Here is a 16,778-nt window from a genome sequence, read left to right on the forward strand (position 1 = left end):
GAAGAAAGGCACAACTGGACCGTTTATTTTCCCCACATCTGCCAGTCAGATCAGTTACTTCCCTTCCCAGGATAGAAGCATGTAAGTGACAAAGAATTGCCAGGGATGTTACAACTGGTGGGGCTACATTCAGGAAGCCAGACTTTAGCAATGAGTTAATGCTCCTCAAAAGCATTTGGCTCCTTCCTATGTGTGGTTTCCATGAAGAATGGGTTGGTCCCAGGTAGGAAATGGTAGCATGGCTAGTCTAGGAGCAAGCTTCTGTTTTGGGGAAGAAACCTTATAACAAGTGGCCTCTTGGAAATTACAGCAGACGTTTGTTTACCAGAATCATGGGAATTGTGCGCCCTTAGGCAGCCCTTGCTGCTTTTCTGAAACATCTATGGTTTGGCATCTTTCCTGGGCATTAAGTGAAGGTCCACAACTTAGTTTGCTGCTGTCCTTTAGCATTTTAAAATATACCTGCTGTTCTGTCTCTTCTTTGAGTTTCCTTCACAGACTCCTTTTGTCTCCTCCCCAACCCCTAGTGTTTCCCATGATAGTAGCCAACTTTCTTTTCACTTGACACTCTTACCTTGGCTGTCAGCCATTTACACGGTTTTAGCTGTTTAGTATATTGATGATTTCCAAATCTTTCTCTCCACCCAGACCTCTGTTCTGAGCTCCATATTTATATGTCTGGCACTCTGTTTAACAGTTCCACCTAGGCCATCTGAAACTAACTTACTCTTCCTCCACCCTCTCAACTCTCACCACTCAGAAACCCTTGAGTGTTTCGTTTTGTATCCACAGTTCTTGTGAGTGGTACCTCCGCCTGTCTACTAGGTTAAGCCAGAAACATGGGTGTCACCTCAGCAGGCTCTTCCTCTCCTTTGTTGCTTATCTCCCAGGTCAGAGGTCAACATCTAAGCAGAGGCCTGTGAGCCACGAATGGATTTTTACCTTTGTGAGTTGTTTAAAACAAGCATGTATGTGTGTTTGTTATGGAGGCCCTCTGTTGTCTGCACGGCCTGTGTATTTACTATCTGACTGCTGTCCTAGGTCAACAAATCTTACCAGTTCTCCCTCCAAAACATCACTTTTGCTTTTTTCTCTCTATGCCCACTGGCCCTTGCTCCTCCCCATCTCACTCGCCCTGTTTCTGTCTTGGCCCCCTCACTAAGTGTTGTCAGATTTCTTTATAAAACACAAAACCCTAGTGATGCCCTTTCTTGTTTAAAATCCTGCAGTGTATTTTGCCCTTTTATCTTTTATTTTCTTCCTACAACCTCTTCAGCCCATAGGACTCTGCTCAGTGGTCACTTTTTCCATTAAGCCCACCTGTCTCCTGCAGTTATGCCCCTATTCCACCTGGTTTGTACTTCTGTTATTGCACAGTCTAGATTGTGTTTTGAGAGCCCATTTCCCATTCAGTCACCCCTGTTCCACCATGTACACCTGGAATTCAGGTTTCATTTCCAGTTTGTTTCTATATCTTCTTTACCTAGCTGTGTGTGGTATCTCAGAGGACTGTAATGAATTAATACATGCAGTGAGTGCTTTAAGGAACTTAGTTCTTTAGTTCTTAGTTCCTAACATAAAAAAAATATTCGTGAAGATTTAATCAATCAGTTTGAGTTGGTTGTTGTTCCCGTCGCTCAGTCATGCCCTACTCTGCAGCTCCATGAACTGCAGCATGCCAGGCTTCCCTGTCCTTCACCATCTCCCAGAGTTTGATCAAACCATGTCCGTTGAGTCGGTGATGCCATCCAACCATCTTGTCCTCTGTCGTCCCCTTCTCTTCCTGCTTTCAATCTTTCCCAGCATCAGGGTCTTTTCCAGTGAGTCAGCTCTTTACATCAGGTGGCCAAAATATTGGAGCTTCACCATCAGTCCTTGCAATGAATATTCGGGGTTGCTTTCTTTTAGGATTGACTGGTTTGATCTCCTTGCAGTCCAAGGGACTCCCAAGAATCTTCTTCAATGACACAGTTCGAAAGCATCAATTCTTTGGCGTTCAGCCTTCTTTATGGTCCATTTCTCACACTCGTACATGACTACTGGAAAAACCATAGCTTTGACTATACTGGATTACTGATCTTAACAAATTTTATCCATTTTCTTCTCCAAGAGATCTTCCCAGACCCAGGGATTGAACCTGTCTCCTGCATTGCAGGCAGATTCTTTACCACTTGATCCATGGAGGAAGGACCTTTCTGTCTTATACTTTGAATGAATTATTACTAGTGTATAATTTTTTTTAAACATCATTCATTGGTCATTTGGAAAATATTGAATCAGTATGTTAGGTACATCTTTCAAATTATGGCACATTTCATTATACATTAGTGAAAGTTGTATTTGTTAATCTCACATTCAGTCTCATAAGAAAAAATGCTAAGTATTGGAAAGCTGTCAAGCTCAAGTATTCCAAAATTTTGATTTTTGCTTTGAAGTTACCTCCAGTTCACTGAAGTTTATGATTGTTATCAGTGCTGCTGGTACCAAGCTCACTTGGTTAATTTTTAAGAGAACGTCTGCCAGATACTCAAGTCTGAAAACCCTAGTTTGACCATCAGTTCAAGTAGAAATGATGTTAAAGTAGGAATGGTGTATGGGTGTTAAGTGCTCTCAGGAGGTAGCCACTGCCATCTGTTGGGCATTACTTCTGGCCAGACTCTTGGTTGTCCCTGTTCAGTGAGGTTACTGGGGGAACAAGGTCTGCAAGCCTCAGGCTGTCCCTTGCAAGGTGATTCGCCACTGTGGCTCTGTGCTGGTGTGCCTCATCCCTGTCTCCAGGGACACTGGCATCATCTCAGTCCCTGTGCCCAAGAAGCTACTGGTGATGGCTGAATAGACCACGGCTGCATCTCCATCCTGCCATCACTGCCATCCTGGGCAGCTTTGCCAAGGCCACTTTTAATGCCATATCCAAGACCTACAGTTATCTCACCCCTGATCTCTGGAAAGAGTCAGTGTTCACTGAGTCTTTGTCTGAGCCTCCGTATCAGGAATTCACTGACCTTGTAAAGACCCACTCCAGAGTTTCCGTGCAAAGGACCCAGGCTCCAGCTGTAGCCATCACATAGGTTTATATGAGAAAAATAAAGTGAATGAAGCCAGTTTAGAAAAGAAAAAAGACAGCCAGTTCAGCTCAGAACTGTGTAAGTGCTTTTCCTTGAGACAACACAGAATATTAGAAAGATGTGGACTCAGGGATCAAGATGTAATAAAACCAGTAACTTCCACTGTACATGCATGGCCTAAGTCACCACTGCCTTGATTTGTGCTAAGTCTCCAGCCATTTTATTCACCATTGCTTTTATGCTATGAGAGCAAATACTTTATGAATTTTGAGATCCATTGTTATGGATGAAGAGCAAAAGGTTAAACTATAAAATAGCCTTTCACACAGTAAAAATGGCAAAAAAATCTTTTTATTAAAGTATTTTACACTTCGTGGACCTTTGTAAGTTCTTGCGGGACCCCCAGAAATCAATGGATCACATTTTGGGGAACTGCTGATTTACAGTAGTTTGTGGCTTGACTTGCTTCTTTCTCTTTTCTCAGATTTCTTCTATTTGCCTTTACTTTTACTGAGATAGACGCTATAGATAATGCTGATGCGGGTAGAATACCATTTGGACTGGCAGCCTCTGCACTAGAACAATGCTAGGGCTGGCTCTGGGCCCAAAAGAGACGACCGGTTCACAGCCTCACCTTGGCCTTCAGGAACACAAGCAGCAGGGAAGGGCCATAAACCTGCTAGCCTTGTTGGCTTGCTGTGTGTGCGTTCAGAAACTGGTCTCATCACACCGACCTGAGTCCAGAGGGAGACATGAACTGTGAGTCAAGTGCTTTCCTTCTGAGGGAGTCTTTCAGGCTCCAGGGCGGGAGAGGTTCTCAGGCCCTCCGTAGGTCTCTCAGACCTGCACTTTATAGACCCAAAGCTTCTGAGTCATGTCACAGCCTTTTCATTCTAATTATCTCCAGGAAGGGGTCTCCAGATTTCCTGGCTGTAATAAGACTTAGGAGTTAAGAGGTTTTTCCTTTTGAGTACTCTCGATGCTCCCTTGTGAAACTTAAGTCCATTTCCTTTAGTTTTGTTTTTAATAAAAATAGCCAGTAAGAGTGCGCCTCATGCTACTGCTTTATATTCTGAAGACAATTTATTTTGCTGTATCTTCAATCTATTTTAGCCTTTTTTTTTCTTTTTTCCTTCTAATTTTTAATCCGGTTCCTTTAATCCAGTGGGCTTCCCTGGTGGCTCAGAGGTTAAAGCGTCTGCCTGGAATGCAGGAGACCAGGGTTCGATCCCTGGGTTGGGAAGATCCCCTGGAGAAGGAAATGGCAACCCACTCCAGTACTCTTGCCTGGAGAATCCCATGGAGGGAGGAGTCTGGTAGGCTACAGTCCATGGGGTCGCAAAGAGTCGGACACAACTGAGCTACTTTACTTACTTTAATCCAGTAGTCCTGAACTAGGGTGATTTTGCCCCGCAGTGGACGTTTGACAGTGTCTAGAGGCATTTTCGATTGTCACAAATTGGGGGGATGCTACTGGCATCTAGTGGATAGAGAGCTGGCCTTCATTTCAGCAAAATCAGTCATTCTGTTGTTACAGTAAGATTTTCACTGAAATTATATTCGGTTGATAGGACTAGCCAACAATGCATAGCCTCTATCAACTAAGAATCATCCAGTCCAATATGTCAGCAAGACCAGTCTTAGAAGACTGTATTTTAGTCCTTCCTTGTAATTTGTTAACTTTTTATTATTTTTTTTTCTGAATTAACAGTTTGATTTTACTTTGCATATTATCTAGAATTGTAGTTTTATTTAGAGAAAATATTTTGGTTATGTTCAGAATAATTAAAGCTTTTAGAGATAGGTTTGTCTTTTGAATATGACTTATGTTTGTACCTCAGCTCATAATACATCCTGTGTTTCTAAGCCTGAGTAAGTGCCACTACCTGATGACTTTTTAAAAAATACAGGTTTATGGGCCCCAACCAAATCTTAAAAGAACTCTTCTAGAAATTCCTGTAAAATTCCAGACTTGGAAACCGCTGAAACAGATACATATTCATAAACTAAGAAACGTTTAGAATAGCTGCTGCAAAGAGAAGATGGTCTTTGTGGCTCTCAGAGATAACATCCACCCTCCTGGGCAACCAGTTCTGTCAGTGAAACCAGTCAGGTAACCCTCCGATTGGCAAGTAGAACTGGAGCAGTGGTGTCCTTAAAATTTTGGCTCTTTCCAGTCATATGGTGTCCAGTTCATTTTATTTGCCACAAGTTTGGTTTTAGAAGGGGTTGGTAGGGGGAAAAGATGTGGGAACGGATGGAGGAGAGTTGTGTAGTAGAATCAGAGAAACATGATCCACCTTTTTTCTCAGGAGGGGCATTACTCAGTGCTGGTTTCTCCTCAGTAGCATTCATTTGCTACCCACATTCACCACAGTGGTTAAGTGTCTTTAAAAGCTACTTCTGGTATAAATTAATCTGACCAAGGCAGCAGGGGCCTCTGGGAAGCACAGAGGACTGTCCACTCCATTCCCACCAGCAAGGGTACTCTCGTCTCAGTCCTTCCTTTTCTCCCTTCTCCTCCTCTGCCTCCCCCTCCTCCTGACCAGGGATCGGCCCTGACCCCCTGCATTGGAAGCACACAGTCTTAACCACTGGACACGTCCCAGTCCTTTACTTTTTTTGCTAACAGAGAAGTTAATGAAGGTGAGTTTGTTTGTTGTGCTGGTTCCAAGAGCTCTGGAGATCAGACATTTGTTGAGGAAGGAAAGAAAAGTTGATCACTTTTATTTTACTTTTTTCTTTTTCTCTTCATTTTTGAGGCTCACATGTTACCTTTAATAGTGATAGAGGCAGAGCTTAGTGTGGGAGCCAGCCAGCCTGCATCTGAACCCCGTGAGTTGGGCAGTAGTGCCCCCTTGTCTCAGACTGCACTGGGGGACCTAGGCAGGCCTCATGCAGTAAGATACATGGGCAGTGGGGCTAGCTGGATCCTACAAAACAGACAGGAGAGAGGGTTATTTTTCAAATAAAGCGAATTTTGTTTGGAAGGATAAGGGCTTCCTTTCCTGATGAGTTAGTTGTTAAGGGAGCAAACTAGAATTTTGGAAGTGAAAAAAAAAAAAAGAAATATTGGGGAATATTAATTTATATTGGAAACATAAAATAAATATTGGGTTCAGTTCAGTTCAGTCACTCAGTTGTGTCCGACTCTTTGCGACCCCATGAATTGTAGCACGCCAGGCCTCCCTGTCCATCACTAACTCCCAGAGTTCACTCAGACTTACGTCCATCGAGTCAGTGATGCCATCCAGCCACCTCGTCCTCTGTCGTCCCCTTCTCCTCCTGCCCCCAATCCCTCCCAGCATCAGAGTCTTTTCCAATGAGTCAACTCTTCGCATGAGGTGGCCAAAGTACTGGAGTTTCAGCTTTAGCATCATTCCTTTCAAAGAACACCCAGGACTGATCTAAAATATAACCAATATTTGGTTATATTTTAGAGTTCTGGATTTCTTTTATTACTTTTTACTTTTTTTAAATGGAGATTTTCAAATACATTTCAGAGTAGAGAGACTAGTATAGGGAATCCCTGAATACTGATTACCCCAACATCAACAGTTACTGTCACATGGCCAGTCTGATTTCACCTATACCCTTACCCACTTTCTCTTGCCCTCTCCAGTTATTTTAAAGCATATCAAGTGTCAGTATGCATTTTAATCTAGAAATATGTAAGATAGTCTGTGGTCACATTTCCTCTGATTATGTCTTTTTTTTTTTTCTATTTGGTTTGTTGTCTGATCTCTTTTCTTTTTAAGATGCTAATGATCTGATGATTGATTGAAATCCTGGGAATGTGTAGAGAGTCTGTAATATTCTGTTTTGGTGGGAGAGGGGACATTTACTTATATTAGATCAGTGATTTCCCAAGATGATATTACAAACCTAGTTCTTGGTATAAATTTGAATAACAACCTTGATTGAAGGAAGTATTGACCATGTACGGGAAGTCTTACCTGAAATTCCATGTTGACATAACCACGGTCTGAAATGGGGTTCATCACTGTCAGGAAGCCCAGCTTTTCAGTTTGCTTTCTCAGGTTCTAAGAAGAGTACTTCATACCTTTCCCTTAAACCTTACAAACTTCTGTTCTCTCAGTTGATGGCTTTGTTTGGTGCTTGCCTGAGAAAATAAGAATCTGTCTAGAGGGACACCCTCATCTGCCCTTCTCATCCAGAGGTTTTTGTTTTGGCAGTGGGCCACTCTCCTCTCATTTCCCTCTGGTTGGGTATAATGGAACGAGCGCTTGTTTCGTCTCCTGACCCTCCACCCGCATCACAGTCCTTCCCTCTGCTCTGAGTGCCCCGCCTCCTTCCCGGGGCCCTTGCTGCTTCTCTGGCCACCTCTCCGTCCCTCGCATCTTCAGGCTGCCCCTGTCTGCTGGAGCACCCCTGTTAGTGTACAGATAGGCTCTGGCGCACCCCATCTGTAGAAAGAAACTGTCCCTTGTTAAATTCACCTCTCTTGGTTTCTGGTGGCCCATTTTTTTCTCCCCTTCCCAGTTAAACCTTTCAGAAGAGTTGTCTGTTCTTCTACCTTTTTTCTCTTCCATTCACTCTTTGAACCACTCAGTACTGGCTCTGTTCCTCACTACTTCACCAAAACCATTCTTGCCAAGAGCCCCCAGGTCCTCTGTGATGGAATCCAGTTGTTTTCTTTCTGTCTCATAGACCAGTCCTTCTCCTTCTCTTTTACTGCCTCCGTGCTCTGCATGACCTCTAAGTGCTGGAATGCCTCCAGGCTCAGTTTTGGTCCTCACTTCTCTTTATTTGTACTCTTTCCCCTTGGTCATTTCACTTACTCCCGTGGCTTTAAATATCATCTTTATGCTGATGACTCCTGAGCATGTAGCTGCAGCCCAGACCTGTCCTCTGAGTTCCACCTGGAGATCAGGAACCTATGACTCAGGCTTCATTGGTGCAAAACAAAGTTTTGGCTTTTCCCCCTCAACCCTTTTTCATTTCAGTTAGTAGATCCTGATACACCCAATTGCACAAGTCAGAAACTTGGAAATCATCTTTTATCTTCCCTGTCTCCGTCCAGCCCATCAGCACGTCTTATCAATTCTACCTTACACATATCTCAAGTATCTTCACTTCTCTTTGTCTATACTTCACCATTAAATTACTGTCATTTCTCTACTGGAAAACTGCTTGAGTTTCCTAATTGGTCCTTCTGCTTTCGTTTTTGTCTTCTATACACTGTTCTGCTCACAGGAGGTACAGTGCTCTATGAAAAACACAACCATATCATGTAACTCCTTGCTTAGTTCTTAATGATGGCATTTCATATAGGATAAACTGTTGACTCCTTAGCATAGCCTTCAGGGTCCTGCCTGCTTCTCCAGCTTTGGCTACTGCTTTCCCCTCCCTCACTATGCAGGGCAAAGTTGCCCCTTTCACACCGGGATCTCTGATGCCCCAGGGCCTTGACACTCACTGCTCCTTCTCCATAGACTGTGTTCCTGACTCTTCTCCTTACTGTTCTTCAGGCTGCAGCTTAAGTGTCACCTTGTCTGATAGCCCTTTTCTGATCACCCTTCCCAAAGTGGCTACTTGCCCATCTCCGTCTCTTCTTGTCACATTACCTGTTTTTTTCCAGCAGTTATTTATGGAGTGCCTCCTCTGTGCTTGACACTGTTCTAGGCACGGGGTAGATAGCAGTGAGCAAGGTAGGTACACTCAGGAAGCTTCCAGCTAGTGGGCAAGCAGATGAAGCACAAATATATCATATTCTGTTGGTGATCTGTGCTGTGTAGACAGATGAAGCAGGTGGAGTGAAGTGAGGGATGGTGTTCTAGACAGTGGTTAGAAGAGGAGACATGTTGACAGGGGTTCCAGTGAAGTGAGAGAACACCATCTCAGGTGTGTGCTGCTTTTCTAGAACGGTGTCTAGAAACATAAGCTCTAAGAAGTCAGAGGTCTCACCTCTTCACCAAAGTTCCTGAAAGCTAGCACAGTGCCTGACCTTTGGTAAATGCTCATCAGTGGGTGGATGACCTTTAGATTTCCACATAATCGTGGCATTCTGGGAACCACATAGTAGTCAGGATGTGGCCCACCTACTTTGTCTCTGTGCGCTCCAGTCTTTTCATGTGTTAGGTGAAGGAATCCAGCTCAGGAAGGGAGCTCTGAAGACTGCCAGCCTCACTGTGGACGCTGTGGATGTGCTCTGTGCCTGGTTTCACCGAAATGGTGAAAAGATTGCACGAGAGTTCAGTATTCACATAAAACCAAGATTTGCACTTAACGTTATGTCAGCTGCAGCCCTGAGTAGAATGGCCTGTAGGAAGCAAGAGAGTGGGTTATTTTGGAGGATGTGGAGGGACTGGGCAGGTCCAGGCAGGAGCTGAAGGTGACCTGGACTCAAGAGGTGGCCACAGAGATAAGGGAGTGTGCTGAAGAAATGGTGGGACTTTCCCAAACGTACGTAGAATTGAGGCGAGAACTCGGACTTCATAATCCAGCACATTCACTCTACCACTTCTCTTGATGAAAGTGAAGTGAAAATGTTGGCTGCTTAGTTGTGTCCAACTCTTTGGAACCCCTTGGACTGTAGCCCGCCAGGCTCCTCTGTCCATAGACTTCTCCAGGCAAGAATACTGGAATGGGTAGCCATGCCTTTCTTCAGGGGATCTTCCTGGCCCGGCGATCGAACCCTGGTCTCCTGCATTGCAGACAGATTCTGTAGTGTGAGACATGAGGGAAGCCCACTTCTCTTGGTACTTAAAATGTCTTCGGGAGTTCTGTGGTGGTCCAGTGGTTAGGACTCTGCCCTTTCACTGCCAAGGGCCCCAGGGTCAATCTTGGTTGAGGAACTAAGATCCCACAAGCCATACTGCTTGCCCTCCCCCCCGAAAAAAAGTCTTGCAGTCAGCCTCATAGAAATGTTGAAATGTATGGATATGTGTGATGCTAGTGAGTTTAGTTAGAACAAAGACTGCTTTTCAAAAAACATTATAAACATCTATATCAAAATTTGCCCATGTGAAAATGTGCTTTTGCTTGTAGTATGTGCATCTTTGGACAGATTCTCAGGAACGAACTTCACGAAAACAGGAGAGGGAATGGTGTTTTCACTGTATGTATATTTTCTGTATCTTTGGATTTTGAACCACAGGTCAAAGGTGTGATAGAAGCGAGTAGTACCCATCGGGTAAAACTGAAGCTGGCCTGCTCCTCGGTCTCTGTTTTCCAGATGCAGCCACATAGCTTTCAAACGAGTGCACCTTAGGAAGGTGTCTTTCTTCCACCAGTTGGAAATATGTCAAGCCAGTTGACTTGCAGATAAAATTGGAGCTTGACACAGTGTCGAAGCTCCTTGTCTCTTCTTGTACCCTTTTTCTGTCCTCATACTCATGTATAGTATGTACAGCATGATAGTTTAATATATGTGTTTCCTTGTCCTTTTAGATTCTGTGGATGTTCTGTTATTGACGCCTAGTCTTAAGGCCACCCTCTTGTTTCACCCTTCACTTGCTCTATGGACTTTATTAAAATATTTACATGATGACTAGTTAATTAAAATGACTTTTTACACACTTTACTCTTATGACTTGGTGGGTACCTCTGTCCCCTCTTCCCTCTCGCACCAAGACCATCAGAACCTTGGCTGAGGATTCCCTGGGATTTGGGGCAGCAGCGGGAAAGGGGTGCCTGACCTAGGGGAGTGTGGACCTCCTCACAGCTCACACTTGACTCTGCTCCCCAGACTCCAGTGCCCCCAGTACCAGCTCTCCCCTCTTCATCCTTGATGTGAAGACAAAGTGATTCAGGCTGTCCACCAATTCTTGCTCTCTCCCACGAGGCCCTTTGTTCCTTATTCCCCATGTTTGTCTTCCTCTGCGTCTTGGCACCTTTCTGCTGCTCAGAAATTTTCCGTAAATTTTCTCCCTCTTTTTTTTTCTTCACTTAAAAAAAAAGTTTGCTTTCAGTTCAAAAAAGATAATAATAATCAAAGTTACCTTTTGACCACCACTTATTTCATATGTCTTTTCTATTAGAGGTTATGGATGTATCTTCGACGAGAAAGGAATATTTTTCATGGGACAGTTTGTTAGATTCTGTCCAAAATAAGACTACCATCTTACTATTTTAAGTAACAGAGGTGCTCAGAAGTGATGCGTGTCACATCGGAAGTCGCCAGTACTGTTGCACTGGTTCAGCCCTAGTCTCTGTTTTCAGATTTTCTTCCTCTCCTCAGTGTCCCCTGTGCGTGGAGGTCTTATGTGGAAGCAGCAACCCTAAAAATACTTTTAAAGCTTTTCCACTTGATTTTTGAAAGCTGGAAATACACATAAACTTTGCCTGCCATCCGTGCTTCTCTCTTCTGCTCTTTGTACAGATTCTTTTACGTTTTCTATTTCCTTAATCAGATACTGCAAGTATTCTGCCTACATTTCTCTTTTGAGGTCCATCAGAGAGTAGAAAAACAAGTTGTACTATACTTTAAACTCGGTTCTAGTTGTGTTTGAAAACAAGGTATAGGAAAAAAATTTGGAAGAAAAATTGTCTCTTGGGACCATTGACTTTTGTTAAAATGTAATCTATGGTCTTAGAATTTATTTTGGTAGCTATAGAATACTGACGAATGAAAGCAAAGCTAGGCATAAATGTTCAGTTACCCAGACCCTCCCCCTGCAAAGAGAGAAAACTAACCTTGAAATAATACATTGGTAGATGTTCCCAGGTGATGCAGTGGTAGATAATCCACCTGCCAGGGCAAGAGATGCGGGTTTGGAGAAGGAAATGACAAGCCCCTCCAGTATTCTTGCCTGGAAAACCTCATGGACAGAGGACCCGGGTGGGCTGCAGTCCACAGGGTGGCAGAGTCAGGCATCGCAGAGCATGCACACACAAAACAGCTTGAGAAATTTGGTTAGTGTCGGTGCTTCTGCTGCACTGTACTTACACAAGGTTCAGGGTTATTTCCTTGCTGAAGATCAGGAGGAGCTTTTTAAAGTAATGCTGCCTGAGTGAGGCACCTTTCTGTTCCCTGAGTGGTGGAGAACAGGCGCCCGTAACAAGACCATCCTGACGAGAATCCCATCCTTTACCCAGCGGCTGGGTTCTATGTGTACGGCCCCTGCTGTCGATCTGGATTTTGTGTCTGTTTCTGTAGAACATTGTAAGTGTGGAGGGTGGAGTGACATATCAGGGAAAATCTCTTAATGTTCAGAATTTGTATTATTTCTGGTAAAGGTTGAGGAGTTTTGAAGTCGTTTGACTGAGTGAAGTGACTGCTACATGTCTGTTACTTTAAAATTGTGATAGTCCAGCTGGTTGACTTAAAATGGCTGAAGTTCTTAGCAAGTTATTGCCATAACATAAGATAAAGCTGGGAGGGGTAACAGACTTCTGTTTTTTCTAGGATGATGAGAAACATTGTTTCTGAAGATGTGATAATGATAATTTGAGCTGAGACCTGAAATGATGAGAGGGAGTCCCTTTATGAGAAAGTCTAGGGAAGGTGTGTTCCTGGGCACAGGAAATAGTTGGTGGGGGCGGGGGTCCTGCAGAATTGATGTATTGGAGGAAGTGCAAAGGGTGTGAGGTTGGTGAGTTAGAAGAGTGGTGATGGGATCTGTAGATACAGGCGAACAGGGGCTCTTCTGGGCCAGAAGAGGATTCTTCCTGTTCCCTAAATTTTAAACAATTGAGTGATTTAACACTGAAATATGTGCTAACCAGGAGTAATTATTTTCTGAGATTCTCATGCTGCTTTCTTTCTTTTTCCTGACTTGCAACTGGTACAAGCAAGTAAGGTGCTGGAGGAGATGTCCCGGGGGCTTTCCTGGTAGCTCAGACGGTAAAGCGTCTGCCTACAATGCAGGAGACCCAGGTTCGATCCCTGGGTTGGGAAGATCCCCTGGAGAAGGAAACGGCAACTCACTCCAGTATTCTTGCCTGGAAAATCCCATGGACCGAGGAGCCTGGTAGACTACAGTCCATGGGGTCGCAAAGAGTCTGACCGACTAAGCAACTTCACTTTCACTTTCCTTCTCTTAAAGGAAGGAAGAAAAGGTGGCGTTTGTCGCCCCCACTGGAGAAATGACTGAGGTTCACAGCTGTGGGCCAAGGAGTAACTCACTGGGTTAATTGTTACAGTACCTGTTTCTGGAGAATCATTACTGTGATCATTTCCAATGAAAGCTTTTTTCCCCCCTATAATAGGAATTTAGGCTTTAATATAAAAGTATAGATTGATCATATTTTAATGTTATAAAATTTTAGTCTGTTTATGGACCAGAGCCCACATAGGAAATTCCTTTTCAAATAGTAGGAACTTAATCATTTGTCTCATTTCTCCACAAAGGCTTGGCCAGATGCTGCTGGCTGAACTTAATGCCTAATTGTTGAACCTGAAGCTATTCTAAGATTTTATTATATTGATCTTTTTGTTTTTCCATCTGGTGTGTGTTATTTTAAATCTTTTACTTTTTTTCTCTTTAGCAGGTAACTGAATTTCAGTCTGAGCTAAAACTTGAGTTTTATGCTTTTCCTACAATCTTTCTCAACCTTTCTACTCTTGCTGAAATTAAAACTCATACACTAATTAGAACTTATGTATAGCTTTAGACTTATTGTCCTGGTATTGAATATTAAGACCAGAGCTTAATTTAGTCTTCTAGAAATGTAGAACACATTGACTTTATGGTAAACCCAAAGCAGCAGCTATCATTAAAGATACGTTAGGGAGGCTACAGTCTGTGGGGCAGCAAGTCAGATAGGACTGAGTGACTAAACCACCAGTCTTACAAATGACACCACCCATTTTGCATATGAAAAAAAACCTATCGGAGATCAGTGAATCACCTAAGGCCACAAATGGAGATGTTGTGTAGGCAGTATCAGGAAAATCAGTAGCTCCTGTTAGGAACACACCCCTTTGTTTCAACTCTTGAGCTGCTGGATTCCAACCAACCCTTCCCAAGTGGCGCTAGTGGTAAAGAATCTGCCTACCAGTGCACGAGATGCAAGAGACTCAGGTTCCATCCCTGAGTCAGGAAGATTTCCTGGAATAGGAAATAACAACCCATTCCAGTGTTCTTGCCTAGATAATTCCACGGGCAGAGGAGCCTGGCACCCTCTGATCCTCCATGGAGACACAGAGAGTCAGACATGATTGAGCACGTTTATCTGTTTAACCAACCCTTCTCTACTGCCTTAATAATTAGAGCACAGAACCAAATAGATTGAAATTCATATTTACTCAATGAAAAGGTTTTACAGTAAGTGTGAAGTCATCAGATTATTAATCCAAGAACTCAACATTAACTCTTAAACCAGAAAAGTACATTAGAAATACTAAAATTAATGTATTTTAAAAGTTTAGCCCAGCTCAAATATAACATACATTAATAGGTATTTTCCTTGTAGCTCAGCTGGTAAAGAATCTGCCTGCAATGCAGGAGACCCGGGTTTGATTCCTAGGTTGCGATGATCCCCTGGAGAAGGAAATGGCTACCCACTCCAGTATTCTTGCCTGGAGAAGTCCATGGACAGAGGAGCCTGGCGGGTTATAGTCTATGGGGTCACAAAAGGACACAACTTAGCTGCTAAACCACCACCACCATTGTTTGATATATGATTAAATGTTTTGTCTGTCTTGGTCTTATATCAGTTTAGATGCTTTGATGTTTTTATTTTGCCTGGCTGGTTTTTAGATAATATTCAGTTCGGTTCATGTCCTGCTCTTTGTGACCCCATGGACTGCAGCACGCCAGGCCTCCCTGTCCATCACCAACTCCCAGAGTTCACTCAAACTCACGTCCATCGAGTTGGTGATAACATCCAGCCATCTCATCCTCTGTTGTCCCCTTCTCCTGCCACCAAATCCCTCCCAGCATCAGAGTCTTTTCCAGTGAGTCAACTCTTCCCATGAGGTGGCCAAAGTACTGGAGTTTCAGCTTCAGCATCAGTTCTTCCAGTGAATATTCAGGACTGACTTCCTTTAGGATGGACTGGTTGGACCTCCTTGCAGTCCAACGGACTCTCAAGAGTCTTCTCCAGCACCACAGTTCAAAAGCATCAATTCTTCTATGCTCAGCTTTCTTTATAGTCCAACTCTCACATCCATACATGACTACTGGAAAAATCATAGCCTTGACTAGACGGACCTTTGTTGACAAAGTAATGTCTATTTTACTCTGCTTTTTAATATGCTGTCTAGGTTGGTCGTAACTTTCCTTCCAAGGAGTAAGTGTCTTTTAATTTCATGGCTGCAGTCACCATCTGCAGTGATTTTGGAGCCCAGAAAAATAAAGTCAGCCACTGTTTTCCACTGTTTCCCCATCTATTTGCCATGAAGTGATGGGACCGGATGCCATGATCTTAGTTTCCTGAATGTTGAGCTTTAAACCAACTTTTTCACTCTTCTCTTTCACTTTCATCAAGAGGCTCTTTAGTTCCTCTTCACTTTCTGCCATAAGGGTGGTGTCATTGATGTTTCTCCCAGCAATCTTGATTCCAGCCTGTGCTTCCTCCAGCCCAGCGTTTCTCATGATGTACTCTGCATATAAGTTAAATAAGCAGGGTGACAATATACAGCCTTGACTTACTCCTTTAAGGGCTTGTCTTTCAGAACTGGTGACCCACCCTTCACCTTTTTTTTTTTCTTCTTTGCAGCTTTCAGGATCTTAGTTCCCTGACCAGGGAAAGTGCTAAGTCCTAACCACTGGACCTCCAGGGGATTCTCCCACCTTTCAAGTTTAGCCGTCATGTAATTCGTCTGGTTTTCTTTTGTAATTCTTTTGACATTTTTCTCTTATTGAGAGGGAGGAGCTCTACTTTGAATAACTTGATATGTTAAAAAAAATTATTTTCATAGTACCATTGAGTTAAATTGGCTGTATCAGTTATCACAGAGCTTGGGTTCAAGGTCTAAAAGGAATAACACTTTGGCAGCTGTTGGCTCTAATGAAAGTAAAACCGTGCTAGCACTGGAAATGCAGGTTAACAAGCTCGTAGTACACACAGCTAGTAAGTACCTATCCCTTAGGTATCGGTGAATATGTTTAGGGCTGGAGAGTAAATTGGTCAGGTTTTATTATCAGAAAACATCAAGTACACCACAGTTCTGCTTAATGTGGCCATTGAGAATGCTACATCTGTGTTGCTTATATATGGTTTTTTCCTTCCTTTGTGACAATTGAATGTATTAACCAAAAGGCTGTGTATTGATTTTTGTTGTAATATTTATTTATTCACGGAAGAAAAATCACCAGATGGAGCAAAGTAAAAATGAGAAAGGAATGAAATAAGTGGCTTCTGGCACCTGGCCTCCTGGAAATGTACTGAAGGGCTCCTCCCTTCTCCCCTTTTACTCTCAACCTTCCCTCTTCTGCCCTCAGGGTGGAATTTCTTTGTGCCTTTGTGATCTCAGAACTCCAGTCATTTTCTCCAAATGGTTTCTTTCCTACTGTGTTTTAGTTACTTACCATGTCAGTGAAGCTGAATGATTCTCCTGCATATTGCCGGTAGTTGCTACCATCTTACACAGAGTACTCCACCCTGAGAGCTCTATGGCTTTAAGACTTTGATTTGTGTAACAAGAATTTAATCTCACTTATCAGGGCTTTATATAATGGCAGCCTACTCCAGTATTCTTGCCTGGAGAACCGCAAGGACAGAGGAGCCTTGCAGGCTACAATTAATGTGGTTGCAAGAGTTGGACACGACTTAGAAACTAAAGAGAGAGATATAAAATAAAAC

At 43.2% G+C, this 16,778-nt stretch overlaps 1 protein-coding gene, 1 long non-coding RNA gene, 2 other non-coding genes and 1 pseudogene across 4 annotated transcripts in view; 4 read left to right on the forward strand and 1 right to left on the reverse strand.

Moving 5' to 3' along the window:
• The window catches only part of LOC120858222, a 182,691-nt gene that overhangs the window by 108,655 nt on the left and 57,258 nt on the right, over positions 1-16,778 (reverse strand). The window lies entirely within an intron of this gene.
• The window catches only part of DIP2B (disco interacting protein 2 homolog B), a 228,540-nt gene that overhangs the window by 69,555 nt on the left and 142,207 nt on the right, over positions 1-16,778 (forward strand). The gene's annotated exons all lie outside the window — the stretch shown is intronic.
• Positions 2,206-3,400, forward strand: LOC120858208 (annotated as a pseudogene).
• Positions 4,237-4,308, forward strand: TRNAS-GGA. Its single transcript has one exon. It is a non-coding gene; the product is annotated as a tRNA-Ser (tRNA).
• On the forward strand, positions 12,856-12,928 carry TRNAC-ACA. The gene has a single exon. It is a non-coding gene; the product is annotated as a tRNA-Cys (tRNA).

The sequence above is a fragment of the Oryx dammah genome, unplaced genomic scaffold (genome assembly GCF_014754425.2).
Source record: "Oryx dammah isolate SB20612 unplaced genomic scaffold, SCBI_Odam_1.1 HiC_scaffold_29, whole genome shotgun sequence".
NCBI lineage: Eukaryota > Metazoa > Chordata > Mammalia > Artiodactyla > Bovidae > Oryx > Oryx dammah.